Source organism: Lygodium microphyllum, chromosome 2, assembly GCF_053477565.2.
Source record: "Lygodium microphyllum isolate KBCC chromosome 2, Lygodium_microphyllum_v1.1.10, whole genome shotgun sequence".
NCBI lineage: Eukaryota > Viridiplantae > Streptophyta > Polypodiopsida > Schizaeales > Lygodiaceae > Lygodium > Lygodium microphyllum.
The window spans coordinates 24,680,719-24,697,960 of record NC_141136.1 but is presented as its reverse complement, the minus strand read 5'-3'; the positions used below and the strand labels follow the sequence as shown (position 1 = coordinate 24,697,960).

Below are 17,242 nucleotides of genomic sequence, written 5' to 3'. Positions count from 1 at the left end.
GCAGGCTGGAAGACTGTAAACGGTTCAAAACTGCTTGTTATTTACTGCAGGAAATGACCAAAAAATCACCAAAATCGATGAAAAATGACAAAGAAAGTGGAACCAAAGCTGCTGCTCACAAAGTACTAGTGAAAGTACATCATTTCACAGTGTTTCAGTATGAAAAATCCATGTCTAAGCCGGGGAGTGACGGGAGCTCGAAGGAGTCGGATATGGCTGTCAGGAAGGAGACCCAATGTGAGTGGGGAGTCGATGGGAAGTTGAGAATGCCACGAACCAAGCTCAAGATTCAGAAAGCAAAGCTCTGATACAAGTTGAAAGGGAGCGACGGATCAAAGGTTGGACTCGAGAGCTATGGTGGGAGAACAAGAGCAAGAAAGTGAGAGACTAGAAATGGGAACTCCAACAGTCACAATGTGTGACCGGGCCTTTCTTTATTCAAACTGTCACTAAAAGAATAAAGAATAAAGTAACGGTGACGGGTGCCCGTCACTGCACTGTGCAGTGGCGGTGACTGTCAGTGTAGTAATACACGTGCGGCTAGGCAGAGGCGCCTTTACCCCCAACAACTTGTACAATGAGAGAATTAAAAATGGACAAATGATAGAGCTTGCAAAGACAAATAAATCACACCACTAGCTACCTAGCTTAGCCATGGCTCTGATACCATGTTGAGAAACACGGATCTAGAGCTATGCTAGCTATGGCAGATGGAGATTATAAATATAAAACATGATTAATATAAAGAATTGTAACTCAAGTGAATTAGGTTCCAAGATAGATTAACTTAGACTCATAAACACAATCTTGAATGACAATGGATGATAGTACTATATCATTGAAATGAGTGTCGAGTACATACATATATAGCTTTTGGATAGTACCACTCTTCCTCTCTATGCTTATGGGATTTTGGACATCTCTTCCTAGAACTGCTACAGCATACATCTTTGTCATATCTCTCATAGAAAGCCACTTATGGGCAGGCATCATTTGCTATTTTCAACAACATTGTGAGGCATTAAAGACCTCTTTTAGAAGGGAATTCATGGGACCTAAAATGGGCCGGCACTAGCTATGGCACTATCCGGACCTCATGCTCATGACACACAAACACCCTCACGGCCTTGCGGACCAGGAGCGTCAATCTAATGCTGAAGGATAAACTGCCCTAAAGCTTAATTCATGTGTTTATAGTTTATAGTCCAACATTTCCCTTAAACTCCTCAAAGAGAGAACCCTTACACATTAGCAATGCCACGATCACACACATATGGAGGCAACCTCACGGTAGAAACACCGCGGCGCCACTGCAGCTCTCCTACATCGCAGGGATTGGCCCCTTGATGCGCTGCTAAACATATAACACAAACAAACACAAACTCCTCTATTTTACATTTCTCGAATCCAGGAGATATACCATGTGTCCTCACTTAGCAGTCCCTTAGGAAACCGACCCTCTATTCTACGGCAAGGGATAACCTTACACTCTCAATCGTGGGTTAAAGTCCTAAGAAAACAATTGCTATGCAGTCCAGGAGATTTTTCTTCGATATCATGAACCATGTATAGTGCATAATGTGAATGGTTTAGTACATAAACAACAGAAAATCAGCATTGTGCATCATGCGAAACCAATCTTTCCATGATTTCCATACTAACATTTATGTAATGCAAAGAGAAAAGACACTGAGCCTTACGCTCATGCTGCCTTTTCATTTATTTTAAAACAACATCCTATAGGCATGATGCAACACATAAATCAGGTTTAAGATTGTACTTTGATGCTTAACCTCCCCTCTCACCCTACCATTTAATGTTTTGCATTCGTTGATAGGTGTAAGAGTCGTTTTATGTGTATTTATTTGTAGAGAAAGCAATAAACATGAACGGAAACATAGAAATGAGGATAAACCAAGGCTAACCTCATGCTCTACCTTCATTATACATTGCACAAACACTTATGTAATTTTTTGGAATTTTCCTTTTATTGTTTCCTAATTTTCTCACATTTAAAATCCATTTTTTACCATTTTTTGGTATTTTTCCTCTATTTTATTCAATTAAAAATGACTAAAAACTAAGATTGATTATGGGTTGTGGCCCTTAGGTTCCTTGGCAGCAAAATTCCAGGTTTTGTTGATGTTATGTCTCATATTTTTCCTTTATTTTGTAAAAAAACCCATTTTTACCCCTTAAACGTGTGTTTTACGGGTTTTATACCATTAGTTTCAGCCATATCACTTATGATTTTCTGATTTTCTGAGCATAAATTGATCAAAATCATAACAAACAATATCACAATGCATAATCAGCCCATGGGAACAATATTTCATCAACCAAATAGCATAAAAACTCATTTTTTCTTCATAAAAATTGAATTACCGCTTAGACTTTGTGTCTCGGGATCTCGGTTTTGCTACGGGACTGCGAGACAGCCCTCACTTAATGTCCAACACCTTCAGAATCAGCAATCTTCATGTCTTCATTGATCCGGAAGCAATCTGGTCTCATCCGGACAAGTTTTCTTTCATCATTCTTCATTTTCCTCTTACACACAAGAACAGCCTCTTAAGGGAGAGAGAGGGAGAAGAGAGAAAGACTAGATCTAGTTCTCTTCATTCCCACAGCCATTTCACGGGCGAAGACAGGCGATAAGACCGGCAAAGAGGGAGAAGATCGGGGATATGATCGATTAGGTGGGTTATTTGCACGTTACAATCATGATCTCCATCTCCACATTGTGCATTTTTCGGCGTGAAGATGGCGCATTCTTCCTCCATTCTCTCTCCACGTTTTTTTATGGCCCCCAAACTCAAAAATGGAAGGGGGGTTAAAATTCCCCCAAAGGGCACCCCTTTTGGCCCTCTCAAATGTCCACATTTTCATATCTTGCCTCTTTTGTGGCCATTTCCCCGTCTTGGCTCCGATTCGAGTGCTGTAAATTTTTGCGTGTTTGGCTTTACATCCCGCATTGATTGGTAACTCTTAAAAACCTGCACGGCAGTCTGAAAATTTATCAAAAATCCACAAGTGTCACTCGGACGCCTTTTAAAATTGTCCTAGGTGGAGCTGCCGCCTTCGATGTTAAATATTTTTTCCTTAAATTCTAGATTTTTTGACAAATTTTAGGCACATCCCGAGCTTGAAACTCCGCTCTCATTGGCAACCACAGGATAAGGCGACTCAGCTCGTCGAATCCCACAACAGACCTGCATAAAATAACCAAAAGCATCAAGCTGATACAAAATAGATACATACTAAAACATAGCACAGTGCTCACCCTACCCCCTGACAAAACCATGGCATGACATCCACAAGGAGTAGGCCTAGCATAATCTGATAAAAGGTCCGAAGCTAGTCACTAACCAACTGTTCCAACACGGCCAAACTAAAAAGAACTATCAAAGAGGTCGCCCTAAGTGGTGGTCTGAACTACCTACCTAACTAAGGACAACACAACCAGGAGCTCCTACTAGGCGAGGACTCCTATAGCCTGATCAATAAGTATTTTCTTTTAGCACATTTCTTCTTCCAGGGTTTTATTTTAGTGACATACTCGGGCATGTAAAAAGTAGGGAGCTGAGCGTAGTGACCCAAGGAGAACAGAGCATCGGCCTCAGGTCCTGTCTCGGTACCCAAGAACCTACCAAGCCCTCGCAAGGTGACACTTAATCCTTTTCTGACGCTCACTTTTATTTTTGCTCCAACCTTCCTGACTTTCGTCTTTTCCAGCAAGATGCCATCCCTAGGAAGACAAGGCATCGGCCCTGGGTCTGACTCATCCCCAGAAACCTACCAGGCCTTCGCTAGGCGATGATCAACTGCTTATAAATTTTCCTTTCTTTTCTTTTCTACTTTGACAGGGGTTGGAACCCCTTTTTACACACCTTTGTATATATTTATTATCTTTAAGATATTCAGGGTTTCTCTTCCCTTATCATCATTATTTTTCTTCTAGCAGGCTTCTCTAACTGCCTCACAACTAACAAGAACTCCTAGAACGGCTGCCTAGTAGGCTAGCAGAACAGGGTCACTAGAACTACTTTCTAAAACAGGTCTCTCGATGTCTAGCAATGTCTTTACAGGAGGCAACGACTACTCAAACCTCCCTCAAACATACATAACCTAAATCGGGAACTTCATGCCTTGGACACCGGTCCCCAACAAGAAAAGAAAAATCCCCCAACAAGTACACAAACACATATAGCAGAAAAACACGGTCCTCGAAAAGGAGAGATATCACCTAGATAGGGCCATGAGAAGCTTCTGTGCAACAAAGGCTCCTTCCAAGCTCATTTTCAAACCTGTCTAGCACATAACTAAAACAAGAAACCATTAACCGCACCTGCACTAAACAGACAACTGACCCTCTTGGCCTAACGAAATAAAGCGTTTCCTCTAAAGAAACTGAGCGACCCTCTTGGGCTAACAAAATCTGGACATAATATCCAAAGCAACTAGCCTTCCTAGCTTAAACCTAGATAGATCATTTTAGTCCATGTAATACTGATGTCCTTGGCATATACATCACACCCTATCAGACTACCCAGGGTGCCAAGGATAGCATGTCATAGGTCGACTAACCCCATGCTACTCATGTAAGTTAGCTAAAAGCTTCATCTTGTATTTTTTGATCTTAGGTTTTTTTTTTTTTTATAGAGCTACAAGTCTAAGCCTTTCCACAAATAACTCATCAATAAGGCCGATCCCTTCTTGGGCACTATGAGCTGAATGAACGGCCTCAATGGGCTCGCATGTCCCACATTTATTGTAATCTGAATAAACTGGTCGTTCAAGCGACTGAGTGTCTCCTTTGGGAGAAAGAATCATAGCTTTGTACTCATTCAAACCTCCCATATTTGGGTTTTCACATAAATCAGTGCTACGACCCAAACTAGGTAGAGTTTCAAGCCTAAGCACATCACATGGGTGTATCCCAAGGCAGTGTATATTGTTATATGTATATCCAGTCTTATCCTCTTGGGGGTTCAACAGAATATATCCAGATGGGATCCTTGGCCTTGCATCCGACACAGCTGCCATACTTTTGGAGATTTTGGGTCTCCAAACCCATCTCACATTTCCCTTAATATTCTTGCATTCCCTCAATTTGTTGCACTGGTCTAACGAACTCAATGCAAACTTATCCCTATGGCCAAATGGCCTCGCATCCTTATGACCTTTGTGAAGCACAAGTGGACTTTTAGAATTTTGCATCCTCTTTACAAAAGATGTCTTTGCTTGTTTACGTCCATACTGCAAATTTTTTCCCATAAGAACCATATTTTCACTGAAGGGAACAACATCCACCTGGAAACAGGATTCCGACACCAAAGGTCTCTCAAGAGCCTTACTAGCAACAAAATTAGAACCACACACAGAATGCTTATCAATACTCATAGGCCCATTGGTTCTATCCATGTTGCCATCACAACTACCTCTCACGGAAGTGTTGCAAGCCCTAACAGGACTTACATGGCTTGGCACCTGTTCACTGAGAGGCATGTCATTACTACTCATAGGATGGCCATTTTGTGCTTTGAGATTTTGGCCACCAAGGTTTCCCTCATAGGCTGTCTTGGTATCAACAAGTGAGTTGTCTTCTTGCAGAAATGATTGGAAGCTAGGATGCACTTGTACTGAGAGGGGGAAAACTCCAAAAGTTTTCCCAACATCTCTGAATATGACCCTCATAATCAATGGCATGCATTTTTGCTTCCCTTAACGACTTAGGATTCCGCAGTTCCACTTGTATTTGCGTATTAATCTCTAAACCATTCAGAAAGAGCTCACATAGCACATCATCTGGTAGTGCACTGGCTCTTCTTGGCCAAAGCCTAAGAGTACTATCAAAGGCTCTAGCATACTCTTTAAGAGAAGGATAAGACTCATGTCTAAACTGCATAAGCTGCCCTAAGACCTGAATCATACGGAGCTTCTTTCCATACTCATCTAGAAATCTATCACAAGACTCCTCAAATGATTTGATCGACCCTCTTGGGAGACTCCGGTACCATTTCCTAGCCTCTCCCTTTAGGGTACTTGGGAATACGAGCATCTGATGTATATCATTGACCCCACTTGCAATGCAAGCTAGGTCATATTCTCTTAAATGAATCATCGGATCCTCATCTAGCAACCCATAAAATACTGGGAGATCCCTATAAAGAGGAGGACATTTAGTCCTTCCTTTTGGGATCAACACCGGGTCATTAAAATCTTCATATTCACTATGATCTGGGTCCAACCTCTTAGGATCTTTAACCTCTTCCATCCCCACCCTTTCCGGTGTAGGGGGGTTAATATCCTCATTGACATCCCTTTCTGCTAACTCACTGAGTGGTCTAGGGAGTCCTATAAGTTTCAACATGTCATTTTGATCCCCTCTTAGAGGGTCTTCCATACCTTTCCCTTTAAAAGGAAAGTCCAGAACGGTTTTATATAAGAGCTTTTGGTCCTTATCCAGAGTAGATTTATCATTACCACTTCTTAAAACTTGGGAACCATGCCTTTTAAGCAATGGTTTCCCCTTGACAGCTAGGGCTTCTAACATCCTTGTGATGCCTACTATGTCGTCATGGTGGCCCATTACACGGGATGCCTTAATCACAAGCATATTCCATCGTATATCAACACTTTCCCATGGCATTATGGCTTCAGCATGATGACCTGCTAATGCCATAACTACCCTAGTTTCCAACATGCTTATTTTATGCCCTCTAGGTTGATGGATGGTTAAATATGATTTCTCTTGGGTAGAGACCACACCAAGGCGAACCTCGGCCCATGCCATCGTACTAGAGGATGGGATAACCACTGATTGGCTACTCTTTTCATCACATAAATTATCTTCTGCAGAGGACTCATGCTCTACATAACTAACTAAGTCCATTAGTAAGTTTTGTATAGGGAAAGCCAAGTTTTTCCATCCTTGAACAAACCCCATTTTATGGATAATTTAGGGTCCTTTGAAACCCTAGATTCGAAAACCGCCACTTATAGGCAGCTCCCAGAAGACGCACCACTAATGGGACCTAAAATGGGCTGGCACTAGCCGGACCTCATGCTCATGACACACAAACACCCTCACAGAGCGTCAATCTAATACAAAAGGACAAACTGCCCTAAAGCTTAATTCATGCGTTTATAGTTTATAGTCTAACATTTCCCTTAAACTCCTCAAAGGGAGAACCCTTACACATTGGCAACGCCACGATCACACACATATGGAGGCAACCTCACGGTAGAAACACCGCGGCCCCACTTCAGCTCTCCTACATCGCAGGGATTGGCCCCTTGATGCGATGCTAAACATATAGCACAAACTCCTCTCTTTTACATTTCTCGAATCCAGGAGATATACCATGTGTCCTCACTTAGTAGTCCCTTAGGAAACTGACCCTCTATCCTACGGCAAGGGATAACCTCACACTCTCAATCGTGGGTCAAAGTCCTAAGAAAACAATTGCTATGCAGTCCAGAGATTTTTCTTCGATACTATGAACCATGCATAGTTCATAATGTGAATGGTTTAGTGCACAAACAACAGAAAATCAGCATTGTGCATCATGCGAAACCAATCTTTCCATGATTTCCATACTAACGTTTATGTATTGCAAAGAGAAAATACACCGAGCCTTACACTCATGCTGCCTTTTCCTTTATTTTAAAACAACATCCTATAGGCATGATGCAACACATAAATCAGGTTTAAGATTGTACTTTGACGCTTAACCTCCCCCCTCACCCTACCGTTTAATGTTTTGCATTCGTTGATAGGTGTAAGAGTTCTTTTATATGTATTTCTTTATAGAGAAAGTAATAAACACGAACGGAAACATAGAAATAAGGGTAAACCGAGGCTAACCTCGTGCTCTACCTTCATTATACATTGCACAAATACTTATGTAATTTTTTAGAATTTACCTTTTATCGTTTCTTAATTTTCTCCCATTTAAAATCCATTTTTCACCAATTTTTTGGTATTTTTCCTCTATTTTCTTCAATAAAAAACGACTAAAAACTGATATTGATTATGGGCTGTGGCCCTTAGGTTCCTTGACAACAAAATTCCAGGTTTTGTTGATGTTATGTCTCATATTTCTCTTTTATTTTGCAAAAAAACCCATTTTTACCCCTTAAACGCGTGTTTTACGGGTTTTATACCATTAGTTTCAGCCATATCACTTATGATTTTTTTATTTTCTGAGAATAAATTGATCAAACTCATAGCAAACAACATCATGATGCATAATCATCCCATGGGAACAATATTTCATCAACCAAATAGCATAAAAACTCATTTTTTCTTCATAAAATTTGAATTACCGCTTAGGCTTTGTGTCTCGGGATCTCGATTTTGCTACGGGACTACGGGACAGCCCTCATTTAATGTCCAGCACCTTCAAAATCAGCAATCTTCATGTCTTCATTGATCCGGAAGCAATCCGATCTCATCCGGACAAGCTTTCTTTCACCATTCTTCATTTTCCTCTTACACACAAGAACAGCCTCTTAAGGGAGAGAGAGGGAGGAGAGAGAAAGACTAGATCTGGTTCTCTTCATTCCCACAACCATTTCACGGGCGAAGACAGGCGATAAGACCGGCAAAGAGGGAGAAGATCGGGGGTATGATCGATTAGGTGGGTTATTTGCAAGCTGCAATCATGATCTCCATCTCCACATGGTGCATTTTTTGCCGTGAAGATGGCGCCTTCTTCCTCCATTCTCTCTCCACGTTTTTTTATGGCCCCCAAACTCAAAAATTGAAGGGGGGTTAAAATTCCCCCAAAGGGCACCCCTTTTGGCTCTCTCAAATGTCCACCTTTTCATATCTTGCCCCTTTTGTGGCCATTTCCCTGTCCTGGCTCCGACTCGAGTGATATAAATTTCTGTGCGTTTGGCTTTACATCCACATTAACTAGTAACTCCTGAAAACCCACACGGCAGTGTGAAAAATTATCAAAAATCCACAAGTGTCGCTCGGGCGTCTTTTAAAAGTCGTATTTCACTTTGTGCTTAAAATCGTCCTAGCTGGAGCCACCGCCTTCGATGTTAAATATTTTTTCCCTAAATTCTGGATTTTTTATCAAATTTTAGGCACATCCCGAGCTCAAAACTCTGCTCTCAGGAATCCTAGTGACATTGTTCTGCTAGCCTGGTAAGTGGCTATTCTAGGAGGTTTTGGTAGGTGTGAGGTTATTAGAGAATCTTACTTAAATCAAAAGAAGAAAATTTTCAATCTATATGAAATATAAAAAATACAAAGGTGTGTGAAAAGGGGTTATAATCCTTATCAAAAGAATATATATATATATTAGAAACAATTGATCGTCACCTTACAAAGGCCTGGTAGGTTCATGGGGAGAAGTCATGACCCGGGGCTGATGCCTTGTCTTCCTTTGGGTGGCATCTAGCTGGACAAAGAATGAATTAGAAGGTTGGAGCAAAAATAAAAGTGAGAGGAAGATAAAAGAAAAATTTAGCGTCGCTTGCGAGGATTTGGTAGGTTCTTGCATGCCAAGTCAGGACCTAAGACCGATGCGCTATTCTCCTTGGGTCACTACACTCAACTACCTCCTTTTTACACGCCTACAAATGATAAGTCAAATCTGATGAAAAGAACATATCTATTGCTCAGGCTATAGGAGTTCTCACCTAGGAGGAGCTCCTGATCCAGTTGTCCTTAGTTAGGAAGGTAGTTCAGACCACCATTTAGGGCAACCTCTTGGATAGTTCTTTGCAGTCTGGCCATGTTGGAGTAGTGAATTAGCAACTAGCTGTGGTCTTTCATCAGGTTATGCTAGGCCTACTCCTTGTGGACTTCATGCTTTAGTCGGGGGGTAAGGTGAGAGCTGATGTGTTTTATTATGTGTTTTGTGTATCAGTTTGATACTCTCTATGATTGTCGTTTGTGTATATCCATTCGTGGGTTCGACGGGCTAAGTCGCCCTACCCCGTGTTCGCCAATGGGAGTTGCATTTTAGGAGTCGAATTTGAGCCGATTTGGAATGTTCGAGCTTGTTTTGAAGCAGAAATATGGTAGGACATGTCAAAGAGCCAATTTTCATGAAAAATGAAATGGCAACGGATGGTTGAGCTAGAGTTTTCCCAGATGCATTTCGACGTCAGGAATCCAACGCAAGTCTTGGTTCGTCGATCGGAGGTCGTTTGACCCTCCATTTAATCCCCGCAAGGTTTGGTGTTATAAAGCAACTGCTGGATTCTCGGGAGCTCAAAAGTACGCGGGGAAGGCCAAGATGATGGAGTTCGATGCCAGAAAGTCACCTAGCCAAACGGATTTCAATTTCGAGTTCCTTTGGGCCCTCAAAATCAAAATGTCCACTTACATGCACTGTGAACATGAAGTCATGAATTAGTTTTTTTTTTTTTAAAGCTTAAAGCTTAATTAGCAAAGTGCTAATCAACAAGAAATGAAGCATCATGAAGGGGAGGGGTGCATTTTTTCGTGCGGCCATTTTTTGGGAGATATTGGCATTTTTTAGTCGGGAGAGATACAAAACATGGAGAGAGCCTTGAGATGCATTTGATCTTCGCTCTCCATCACCGAAATCCGATCAAAGAATGATGTACTATGCAAGAAAATGAAAACTAGTCTTTCTCTCTCCTCTCTCCTCTTAATGCTTGTTCATGTGTATGAATTCAAGAGAGAAGGGGGGTGGGGTTTGATGATGAATTTGGATGTAATGATGCTAATCGAGTGGTAGAGGTTGTAGATCGGAGCAAGGGAATGCGTCAGTGGCAAACGACAAGCATCAGTGGCCTCATGAGCACGGCTTACGATCTAAATCCAGAGGGTTTTTATGCATAGGTATGCATTTTCATCGTTTTTATGAAAAATGCTTAAGTAAAATGCTTGATAATGTTTGTTCTTGGTTTCTCATGCTACATATTTTGTAAAATCATAATGTAAATAAATAAATTTAATGATATATAAATTTCTCGCAAAACATACAAAACCCGCAAATTGCGGTTTTCATGAAAAATGGTGAAATTTAGGGTTTCATTGGGTGTTTTGAGTTTGTATTAAATAAAATTTGGTATGGAAGTGGAGCTACATAGTTTTGCTCAGTAGAAGCTGAGAATTCTGAATTTCCATAATTTTTGAGCAAATAAATAGTAAAAAATGGAGAAATTTAGGTTTTTTGAGATAGAAAAATGCGAGAAAAATATGGTTAATGTGTGTATGTGTGGCAAGACTAAAGCACGAAGTATAGCCTCAGTTCAGCCCTTTTCTTTATGTTACAGTGTATTTTTATTGCTTTATAGATTGAAAATGACAAAAAAAACCCTACACCTATGCAACGATGCAACACATAAATGGTAGGGGAAAAAGAGGGTTTGTGGAAGCATTTACGTGCTGAAAATGATGCAAAGTCTGATCTTTTTTTTTGCGCATGCCATATAGGACGATTGATTACTTAAGTTAAAGAGACTAGTAGCATGATTAACTTCAGTGCTAGTCTATAGCAACGCAACAACAATGCATAGATTGAAAATCATTAAAGGGCTAATTTTACACTCCACTACTGATTTTTAGAATAAAAATATTTATGCACAATAGGCATCGACATTTGCATTAATCATAGCATGGTATCAAAATCTGGATGCACAACACATGTATACCAAACATTGACCAACGTTAAGAGCATGAGGAAGCCCTTTTGTTGTAGGTTAGACGAATGATATCTTGGGGTAAGCTTGGTAAGAAAATCAAATCTCCTAGATCGTCTATGATATGAAAGAGCGGAGAATCTACATTTGTTTTATGTGTTAAGATAGCGCATCTTGGAACCAATCCCCTTAATGTAGGAGAGTTGCAATGGGGCCGCGGCGATTAGCTGAGAGGTGCCTCCCTATGTGTGTGCTACAAGGTATTATACCTATATATTATGGGACCTCCCTCTCAAGAGTAGGGAAGGGTGCCGTTGGATTGTGTCCTATTACAAACGCAAAATCTAGATTAGAGGTTAGGGAAGAGTGTACGCTTTAAACGCTCATGGCCGCGAGGCTGTGAGGGGTTGTCTAGTGTATGTCAAAGGCCCCCGACTAGTGCTTAAAGAGCCAGTGTCGGGCCCGTGTCAGGTCCCAACAGTATATTTGTTATGTAGTATATGATGAATGTTGTTACAAGAAAAGGGACACATGATGATGTATAATATGTTGATTTAGATGTATCTAATCATATGACCAGTCATGTTGAATCATTGGGAGAGATACAAGACTTGGAAAATCTAAGTTATGTACAGACGGGTGGTGATTTATGCCACCCAATTTCACACATTGGAAAGGTTCTCTTGTCCTTGCATGATGTCTAAGTAAAGAGTTTATTAGATGTATTACATGTATCATCAATCACAAAAAATTTAGTGTTTGTTGGCCAAATGATAGGGCAAGAGTTGCAAGTTTGATTTAATAAAAAGATTGTTTTGTGGAGGACTTTAATGATAAGTGTAGGTTGATTGCAAAAGAAAGTAGAGTTGGCTGCATGTTCACTTTGGATGATGTTGGAATTCTTGTAATGAACATTACTATGCATGCTAAAGGAAAAGAAGTGGTTTTGTAGACATTGAAATATGGCATAAATATATTGGACATGAAAATGTGCAAATGCTAAAATTAATGTAGTCCAAAGGATTGATTACAGGGTTGCCTGCTTTTAGAGTTGTAGAATTTCATAAAGTGTGAAGTATGCCAATATGGTAAGCATACAAGATAACCCTTTTTGCATTATAGAGATGTGAGCAAAAATGTGCTTGATGTTGTGCATACAGATGTTTAGGGCCTATGTAGAATGTATCTCCTAGTGGCAACAAATACTTTGCTATGTTTATTGATGATTGTTCAAGGAAGCTATGGATATACTTTATGAAGGAAAAGAGTGATGTATTTGAGCACTTCAAATATTTCAAGGCAACTATTGAAGTAGAAACATGCTTGAAAGTTAATTACTTGAGGTCAAATGGAGGGGGAGAATATCTCTCTAATGAGTTTAGTGGCTTCTTGAGGTCTCATAGAATAAAGAGACAATTTACTTACAGGTATACCCCACAACAAAATGGGATTGTTTAAGAAAAAATAGGCATAGTATAGAAGTTGCATGGGCATCGATGATAGCTGAAAAGAATATGCCAAAACATTTTTGGTTTGAAGTTGTTTATACTACTATCTATATTATGAATAGAACTCCCACAACAACTACAGTTCATGGAATGACCTTCGAAGAATGCTTTATAGGTAAGAAGCCTGATGTGTCACACTTGAAAGTGTTTAGCTATATTGCATATTCTCATGTTTCGGATGAGTTGCAAAAGAATCTTGATTTGAAGGCTAAAAAATGTATTTTTATTGGATACTCTTTCGAGTAGAAAGGGTATTGTTCTTATAACCCTATCACATGTGAGTTTAGAGTGAGCAAGGACATTATTTATTTATGAGATGAGTAGTTGGTATGCATCTGCTCGTTATATATTAGATGATGATAATGATCATGATAGGTATCTTATTTATCCTCGTCGAGAAAGATCTTGTAATTTCGGCATTATTATCCATACCTACAGTTCTGGGTTGTGGGATCCTTCATATCCTATCGAGTCTTATTGTCTATACCTACGGTTCTAGGTTGTGGGATTTTCCATATCTTGTTAAGTTATCATTGTACATTGTGACTCTACATGGGATTATCTTGTAATCAAAATTCTTATAATAAATCTTGAATCTAGTCTAGTCTCTCGAGCACAATCTAGTGCTCCCATAATAGTCTCCAACTTTCTCTTTACCTTTTCTTGACATCTATGATATACTTGGTGGTGTAACTTGTGACCTCAATCTACCACTCCAAGGTCTATCAATAGAATCGTGACTAGGAGACTCATGATCCACTAAATGTCTATGATTGCTAACCTATTTTCTTCACAACCAAACTCTCATGCTCATCAACCCCAATTGCATTCTACATATTACTATACTAACTACTCATTTCATCAACCCCTGCTAACTTCAAGTTATGCATAACAAGGTTATAATATCTATATTCCTTTTACTCAAAAGAATATACAATAGATACACATTTTTTTGCTTTGGGATCCAATTTGCTGTGCAACTCATGAATATCCACATAAGCAATACATCCAAATGCTTTCAAATGGGACAGATATAACTTTTTACCTGGAAACTTTTCTTCAGGTGTGATACCATGTACATCAGCAATGGGTGTCATGTTCATAATGTAGACATTAGTAGTAACTACTTTAGCCTAATGGTAATGAGACAAGTCTTTTTTTTACATCAATGTACAAGTCATCTCTACAATATACCTATTTTTTTGCTCAACTCGATTTTATTGCAGAGTATATCTACATGTATACTACCTTTGTATACCATTTATTTATAAATAATCAAAAAACTCATTGGAGAGCGATTCTCAACCTACATCCGATCTTAAGCATTTAATATACAACCCTCTCAACCAAAGCCTTAAAGCTTTTAAAGTGAGTAAACCCATACTTAGCAAGTATAACTATCAATGAAGAAAACATAATACCTACAACCACTCAAAGTTACAGTCTTTGAAAGATCCACATTAGAATGTTTCAATTTAGGTAGCTTCTTGCATACATATTTTTCATGTGAAAATGTGTGCCTTGCTTTCCAAGTTGACATGCTTCACATTCTTTGTACACCCTATCAACCCTAAACTTGGGTAAGCTATCTACAATCTGTTTTGACAACATATCTTTCAATCACTGCTCATTCACATAATCAATTCTCTTATGTCAAATTTCAATATCAGCCACAATACCTAAACCTTGTGCAAACATGATAGCATCCATTTCAAGCAAACTTACGTCAAGATTAAACAATCTGTCAACATGTTTTTCTTTTGCAATCAACCTCAATCATTTCTTAGATCTTCTACATATAACAACCATTAGATGTGAATCAAACTGGGTGAATACCCAACAAGTTTTTCCATCAAATGAATTACTGAACTAGATCCAAAAAATAGTAAAGCTTTTAAATAGGCATGGGTTATAAGATAAAACAAAGCAAGTCAATAAGCACTAATACCTACAGTAAGCATCATATATCCTAACTAAAAGATAGTACAATAGGCTAAATATTTTTTAATATCATTATGAGCAATGGCTATAATAGCTCCCGGCAGAACTGTTATTCCACCCACCCAACAAATGACATTTGAGCTTAAAGATAGATTGTCAAAAAACCTATTCATTTGCACTACGAAAAAGATTCCAACAACTACCATAGTAGCCCCATGTATAAGAGCCGACACAGGAGTGGGTCCCTTCATTGCAATCCTTGCTCTACCATTTAACCAACAAAAATCAAATTTTTTGTAATATTTGATACATATAGCACATCAACTAATACTTTGTTTTGCCATCTTGCATACTCAAATGAATATTTTCAACATGTTTTTGGACTAAACTCTACCATCCCTTGTCTCTACACATAGCCGGAAGACTCTAGACTGTGCATCTTTCTAAATCACTCTCCATGAGAAGTCATCTGGCTAGAGGCATTTGAACCTACATTCCATAGATCATTCTTCGATGAACCATCAACCGTCATAGTGTTCATAAAGTGATGCATGACAAATAATTGTTGACTTCTATCATCATAGTTTCTACTACTAGATGCATAGTTATCTTATTGCTTTTTTCCATTTCTCATTTCAGACTTCTTTTTTAAGCAATTTTTAAAAATATGACCTTTCTGTTCACAATGCTAATACTCTCTGCTATCAGGAAAATTCTACTGCTTGTTAGAGTCTGTAACATGCCCTCTTTGACTCCCCCTTCCTAAGGACTGTCCTCCTCTATTTTGTTGTACATCATAACCTTGACCACAACACCACCTTGTCTCTTCCATGATCTCTACCTCTTCTAGTGAAGTAAAACACATGTTTATACTTGTTATTGCTTTAAGAGGAGAAATCCAAGCCAAGATTCTTCTCCTCAAGTATTAGCATAGAAATCAAGTCTGCAAAATCACGGATATCATCCCTCACATTCATAGATAACCTAAAGCTCTTGTACTGCAGCTTTCTAGCCTTTGTATCTACTTTGAATAGCCTTGCCAAATTCTTCCATGCAATAGCAGGAATTTTAGATTCCTGCAAATAGCCCATTATGCTATCTGTGATACTAATAGACGATACATGACTTTGCTTTGTGCCTGCTCCTAGACTTTGTTAGCCTTTAATTGTTCCGCATTAGCATTTTGTGCAAGAACTTTAGGTGCTACTACCATGTCTCCTTCAATATAATTCCAAACACCTTTGTCCTTCAATAAATTTATCATCCTGAACTTCCATGTTAGGATAATTGTTATTATCAAGCTTCTTGCTAAAAATCTTGTTGAAGTTGTCACATATTTTGACAAAGCCGCAAAACCTTGAAAAACCTACAATTTGTGAGCAATCTATTACTAGATGCATAGCTAAACACTTAGTCTTTTTCACTGACTACACAATGATAACTACAATCTACAATTTGTATCGAATACCTTTTGTGTTTGCAACCCAGTAAACACCCAAAATCTTACAAACTTAAAATCTATAAGATATGCATCTGTAAACGATAGGCACATCCGAAACTGCTGCGGTACACCCAAAAACTATTGTGTAGACTACTTAATAGGTTCAGAATTGAGGTTGAAATGACCTCAGATGCAAAAATCACAGCTAGCAAGTCCAAAAGGGCATTATCTATAATATATACATCGTCATTTCTACTTACCAAGTTTCACTACAACGAAAACTGCAGCCCTAGTAGCCTCAGAAGCCTCCTGCAACTATAACCAAGGGCGAATTGAGCAAGCCGAAAGAGCTTACTCATTGCTTGCTTACTTTCTTTCATGCACCAATGCCTTCAACTCAACCTTCAATTGAGTTATGCTGATACCATAAACATAAACAAGAGACAAGAGAGGAAAAGCACTCAACAACACACACATAAAAGCAATAAGGACTTGAGAACATAGAGAGATAGGGCTCAAATCTTCTTCTTCTTCTTATTTCTTCTTTTTCTTCATACAAAGGAACTTAGTCTACAACATGATAAAAGACTAATATGAAAAGTACCGCAATGTATTGTACACATGGTCACTAAGTGTGAACTCACTAGGAAAGAAGAGGTGGCATAATAAATGTGCCATAAACAAGAATGGATTACATGGGTGTGGTCTAGTTGTT

The 17,242-nt window shown here is 39.1% G+C and overlaps 1 pseudogene; it reads right to left on the bottom strand.

The window, feature by feature from the left end:
- Positions 1 to 14,242, bottom strand: part of LOC148039548 (heme oxygenase 1, chloroplastic pseudogene) — a 28,633-nt pseudogene extending 14,391 nt beyond the window's left edge.
- Between the last annotated feature and the right edge of the window lie 3,000 nt (positions 14,243 to 17,242).